The 6,000-nt window shown below is 53.4% G+C and overlaps 1 protein-coding gene across 1 annotated transcript in view; it reads right to left on the bottom strand.

Annotated features, from left to right (window-relative positions):
* The window catches only part of LOC109372340 (uncharacterized), a 39,463-nt gene that overhangs the window by 20,856 nt on the left and 12,607 nt on the right, over positions 1-6,000 (bottom strand). The window contains exon 3 of the mRNA XM_019625431.1: positions 555-729. The gene's annotated coding sequence lies outside the window, so the exon portion shown is untranslated. The remainder of the gene's footprint in view (positions 1-554; positions 730-6,000) is intronic.

Here is a 6,000-nt window from a genome sequence, read left to right as displayed (position 1 = left end):
TACCAATATGGGCCAGTGAAGCAACATCCTCCACAACTAGACTGAAGAACAAAAGGATAGCAACTTGTCTGTTCCCCTTCCCCTGATTCCCCAATGCTGTTCCCCTCCCCCAATTCCCCAATAAAATCTTAAAAAAAAAGAAAAAAGGTTCTTGTTTTATAGTTGGCCTAACTATTTTCATGTTCATGTTCGTTATAAATAAACTAAGTTACAAGGCAGATGTTGTTACTATCCCCATTTTCCAGAGGAGATGGATGAGGCTCAGAGCCACTAGGCAGGGCTTCTTAAAATGTAATATGCATATGAATCACTGGGGATCTTATTAAAACAGGGATTCCGATTCAGGTGATCTAGGGTGGGGCCAAGAGTCCGGCTTCCAATAGGTGATATCAATGCTGCTGGCCCAAGGACCTGACTTGAGTCAGGAGGTTCCAGGGAGCTTAACCAAGTCACACATATCCCAAGTGACTGAAGGAAACCGGGTCTGTCTGACCCCAAAGCCTGTGCTCCGTGTCTGCTGTTCCCACCTGGCATCTTGCAATCCATCCACTTACTTTGCAGGTATCAGAGAGAGGAGGCTTCAGTTGGAGAGAGAAGAAACTTTGTGCAGGGAAGGGGGCTGCTCACACCAGGTCCCCCCCATTCTCCATGCTTAATGAGGAAGAGACGGATGGAGGGGGCTTTTCTCAGGGGTAGTGAAGCATCACAGCCAGGCAGCTGTCAGTGGTTCTGTTGGAAAAAACTAATTTTTTAATTAAAAACGTCTTTTTCTCCCCCTCTTCTTTCCCCTTTGCTTTAATGTCTCAGTCTGGAGTAATTATGAGTTGCTCTGGAGAGACTGAACCTTAGAAAAATTGTTTGTGTGACTGGTGAGGAATTTATCTGATTAACTTTGGCTCAACCTTTGAAAGAAAGAAAAAGGGAGGAGGGAAAGCAGCAGCTCTCCATTCTCCTCGGGCACAAAACTTAATCACCGTGCCTGGGAGGCCAGGTGGGTGCTGGGCTGGCTCCTCTGGGCCAGCCTGGGGGCAAGTGAGCTGGGAAGACCTGAGCTCATGCCCACTCCTGGCATTCCCTTCCCAGGGCACCCACCTGTCCCCCAGGTTTTTTTCCAGTGGTGGAGATATGTCATTCTGCCTGACCCAACATGGGAGATGGTGTCTTAGGCTGGGTTCTTGAGAAGCAGGCTGGAAAAGGAGATTCAAGTATTCAACTCTGTAATGAAACGAGTACTTTCAAGTGATGCCTACAAGGGAGTGAAAGCCACAGAATAGGATAGGAGGGATGTAGGAAAGGATGTGGGGTCAGCGGAAGTCTGGTCTCAGCCATCCCAGGGAGCTCTGGAGCTAGAACAACACTAGGGTTGTCAAGGAGGTAGAGAGCAGGCTTTTGTTCCTGGGTGTGTCAGCCACTGGTTGTGAGTTGTAACCCTGCAGGCGCTAATAAAGTAGGTCTCCACCTGCTGAGGGCAACTTCCAGAGAAGGGGGGCAGAGCACTGGTCTGGTACAAGGATCCAGGTGAGGCCCCAACAGCACCTACTACAGATGGACTGGAGGGGGTCTGGTGGGGTTGGAGAGAAATGAATGGATTCATGCCAATTTTGGAGGTAGAGTTGAGAGGACTTAGTGGTTAAATAAACGGGTGGTAGAGGGTGAGGCGACGAGGGGGCTTCCAAGCTACTGGCTTGGGTGACTAGGTGGCTGGGAGTACCAGGCTCTAAGATGGGCACCCAGGAGAAGGGTAAACCTGGTGAGGCTGAGGGTGATTTGATATCTGGACATGGTGGATGTTTAAGTGGGAGTGCTGAGCAGGCAGCTGGGTGCACCAGGTTGAAGCAGAGATGTGCATGCCATCTGTGTGGAGATGAGAGAGAATGGGTGGACTGATGTGGGTGGGCAGTGGGGAGAGAAGAGGCAAAGCAGAGCCCTGGGGATCCCCTATGATTGGGGCCAGCAGATAACAGGGAGCCCCAGGGCAGTTTGAGACAGTGCAGCCAAAATGACAGGAGGTGGTCCCTGGTGCCGCCTCCCGTGCTCTGTCCACCTCATTCCCTGTCCCCTCCGTGGGCGCATCTTTTTGGAAGGAAGCAGTCTTGAGGAGCCCTGGTAGACGGTGTCCCCTTGAGGGTGGGAACTGTGCCTGTCTTGATTAGCACTGTGGTCCCAGCACCTATCATGCTCCGTGGCACAGAGCAGGACTCGATAAGTTCCTGCTGAAAAATATACTAGCTAACACTCATCTGGCACCTACCACGCCCCAGGCACTGTATAAGGACTCATTTACCTCTGAGGAAGGTGCTATTATTACTCCTACTGTACCGATGAAGACTCAGAGGCACAGAGAAGTTACCCCATGACTCCCCAGGGGCCACGCTCTTAGCTTCTCTGAGAGTGAGTGAGACCGGAGGCCAGATGTTTGGGTCTAGGGCGTATGACTTTCCTGCAGCCCCTGTTCACGCAGTCACATGCACGTGCAGCCACATTTGCATGCAGCACAAGGAAGACAGTTCCCTCCACTGCAGGGAAGGACAGCCCACAGCCTTAGGGAGCAGACTGTTATTGGGCAGCCCTCTCGTCACATCGGACTTGCCAAGGCTATTTCAGATATATCACTGCTGCCTTTAGAGTCCCCGAGGACAGAGGGGAGCTGAGGCTGGGCTTGTAGGGCACAAGTGGAAGGCTCTGGTCAGACAAGTGACCTTCCAGTCCCAGCTCCACTGTGAAAGTGTGGTGTGGGCAAGTCCCTGAGCCTCTCTGAGCCTCGGTTTCCTCATATGTGAAATGAAACTAATTACACTTTCCCAAGATCTTTGTGAGAATTTGAAATGCTACATGGTGTCTGGTATACGGGGTACTCCTATCATGGCCACTATCATATGGAGCAGCCTCATGTCCCCGTTTATTACATTAGCACCTCTTTGCCAATCATTGGAAAATATAACTATTGCCTTGCAGTAAATGAGAATCTTGTGACCAACAACTTCCTGGCTGCCATTAGGGAGCTGCAGACATGCCTGGACTTGTGCAGCTAGATGGCCACTGTCCACTGAGGGGGAAGGCTGGGAGCAAGACTGGGAAGAGAGGCTTGGAGCTGGGAGTGTCCAGACTCCCCTGGGCAGGGGCATCGGAGCTAGCAGTCTTTAGTCAGCCCCCACCCACGACCACCATGAGGGGAACTGCCAAGGTGAGACTAAGGACCACTGCGGGGGCCATCAGCTCTGCTGCCCTCATCGTCCACAGTCAGCACACTGCCCAGCGCCAGGGGCGCCACTCACACTGTACTCTATGGGGTTGGGCTCCAGGGGGTGCGGCTGATATAGAAAATGACACAAATGATGCCCCCTGGAGGTGTGCAGTGGAAACTTGTGAGCTCCTCAGGGTGCCCGTCTCACAGCTCCACAGCTGCTGGGGGGCCCTGGGGCTGTGGACGGTCCCTCCCTGCTCCTAGCCCCATCTGGTGCTACTTCTCCTGCTACTGGCACCCAGGCCTCTGAGGAATAGCCCTGAGCACACCATGTCTGAATCCCTGATGTCATACATCTTCTTCCCCCTCCAGTCTGGAAGCTCTCAGGGGCGTGGCTGGGGCCTCCGCCCTCCCTCCCTCTCCTGCAGCACAGGGGTGGCACATGGAGGCCAACTGTGAGATTAAAATACCAATGTCTTTCATTTCTCTACTGAAGAGGCATTCACTTCTCAGCCTCTAGCTGAGCCCTGGGTCCTGCTGGGGAGTGGAGACGTGAGGATGCAGCAGACTGACCCTGCTCTTGAGGGTTCATAGCCTTGTTGGGGGACAGACATGTAAACAGACAGCAAGAGTCCAGTGTGAGCAGAGCTATGATACATGGCATGCAGGCAGCCACCCGAGCACAATGATGGACAGAGAGGGCACCCAGGTTTCCTAGACGAAGTGACCCTTGAGTTGAAAAGCGGGGTGGGGCTTGTGTGGGGCAGAGGAAAGAGTGCTGGACAGACTGGGAGTCAGAAGACCTGGACCCAGTCTCAGGTCTATCTCTAAGTACCTGTGTGACCCAGGACAAATCCCCTGCCCCCCCACTGCCTCTGGGCCTCAATTTCGTTATCTATGTAATGGGAACTGAGCGACATCACCCACAGAGCCGCTCTGGTTTGGAAGCTCTTGGCCTTCCTTCCAGGAACTTGAATGGGAACACTCTGGGGCATGTTTATAGGTTCGTTATGGCTAATCCAGAACTACCCTCTGAGTGTCAGAAATGCTTGTTTATTGTAAGTGTTTCTGTCTCCAAGACGAGGCTGAGTTTGGGCTCACCTTTCTGGGAATGCCAAGGTTGGGTCTGCTGGAGGTATGGCTGCAACTGGACACTTTCACTGGGTGTGCTCTGCTCTGGCCTGCCTGGGCCGGAGGGGAAAATCTGAGCTGCAGGGAGGGACTGTCCTCCTTCTAGCCTCCAGTGGATCTCGAAGGACAGCCAAGCATCTCCTTTGCACAACTGCTTCTTCAAGGTCACTGACTTTTCCCTTTTATAAGGGAGCCAATTAGCACCAGCCAATCATCTCATGCCTTCCCTCCTGTGAGCTGGAACTGACCAATTATACTTGGTATGGTCTCTCCATTTTTAGGTGTTGAAGGCTACCTCCTTACTGTGGAGGGCTTGTGTTTTAAAAGTCTAATCCTGGGTCTGGAGCTGATGCAGGCAGTTGGGTACTCCAGGAAGATGGATTTAAGATTTCTTGAGTGCAGTGTCCGGTGGGTTCTGCCCACCATCAGGGCTGTTGGAACTCAGGGGAAGGAGAGAGCACCTGGCCCAGGGCAGTCCTGGAGGACTTCCAAGAGGGGGTGTGGAAGAAGGGGTTTGAGGCCCAGCCGTGGCGCCCTTTTCTCCAGACAATGAATCCTCTTCAGACCCCTTCCAGCAGCCTCAGCACTCTCATCCTGGCAGCGCTGGTACACCTCCCTGCCCCTCTGCCAGCCCTGGCACTGTCTGGGTCCCTGGGCTGCACCCTGCTCTAGGACCCTTCTCCTCAGCTCACACACCCAGGGCTCATGTGGGATGTTGGACATCTGTATTACCCCTAGGCCTGAGTCATGGTCCAGATACCCTTCCCTGGCTCCAGGGGCTAGGGATGGAGGGGACCCAAGAAATGCCATGGGAGGAGTCAGAGAGAAGGGGAGAGTGTCCTAGGTGGGGAGCACTGTGTGAGTGAGTAAAGGCTTGAAGATGTGTGAAGCGTATGCATGTGTATCTGCCTGTATACATACATGTGTGCACAGATTGGTGCTTCCATGCACATGCCTGGGCATACATGTGCATGTGTGTAAAACGCTGAAAAGGACATCAGCGCCTTGTTTTCTTGGACTTGCGGGTTTTCTTACCTCTCGTAGTCTCCCCATAAGAGGACTGGTGACTTGGGTTCTGGGCTTTAGCTCCCTGTGGGCCCAGGCCCCTGACCCTTGTTCCCAGCCAGCACCCCCCCATCCAATGTAGCAACTTCTTGATGAAAAATATCGATGAGTCTAGCACACAGCAGAGCCAGCATCACCTCCGAATGGAAAAATTCCAATCCAATCCATCATTCATTCCCACCACCAGGCCACTGGCAGCCCACCTGCCATCTAGTTTTACCTCTTCTAGGCCCGGAGGCCCAGCTCTCACACAGAGCATCAATCAAAAGGGCCCACTGAGGATGGAAGGTGAATAAAATCAGCGCCCCTCTGCCCCAGGCTCCTGGGTCTTGCTCCTTGGAGAGGCCTGTGTCCTCATCTGTGCTCAGGCCGGTTCAGTCTGGGTGGAGCCCATGACCTCTCCTGTTGAAGGGCCTGCCTGTGTTTCCTGGGCTGAGATGAGGGTCAGCTCACTGACCTGGATAGCAGGAGGAGGCCTGGGCTGGGGTCAGGGCCGGCCTGGTCAAGGGTTCTGCCTGCTCTGAGCCTCAGTTTCTACATCTGTAAAAAGGAGACCACAATCCCTGAGACTCAGGTATGGGCAGGGCTCTGTGAAGTGGGAACTGCTGAGCCTACACTGC

This window comes from Hipposideros armiger, unplaced genomic scaffold, assembly GCF_001890085.2.
Source record: "Hipposideros armiger isolate ML-2016 unplaced genomic scaffold, ASM189008v1 scaffold_628, whole genome shotgun sequence".
Lineage (NCBI taxonomy): Eukaryota > Metazoa > Chordata > Mammalia > Chiroptera > Hipposideridae > Hipposideros > Hipposideros armiger.
The sequence above is the reverse complement of the archived record's forward strand: the minus strand, read 5'-3'. Positions and strand labels throughout refer to the sequence as shown.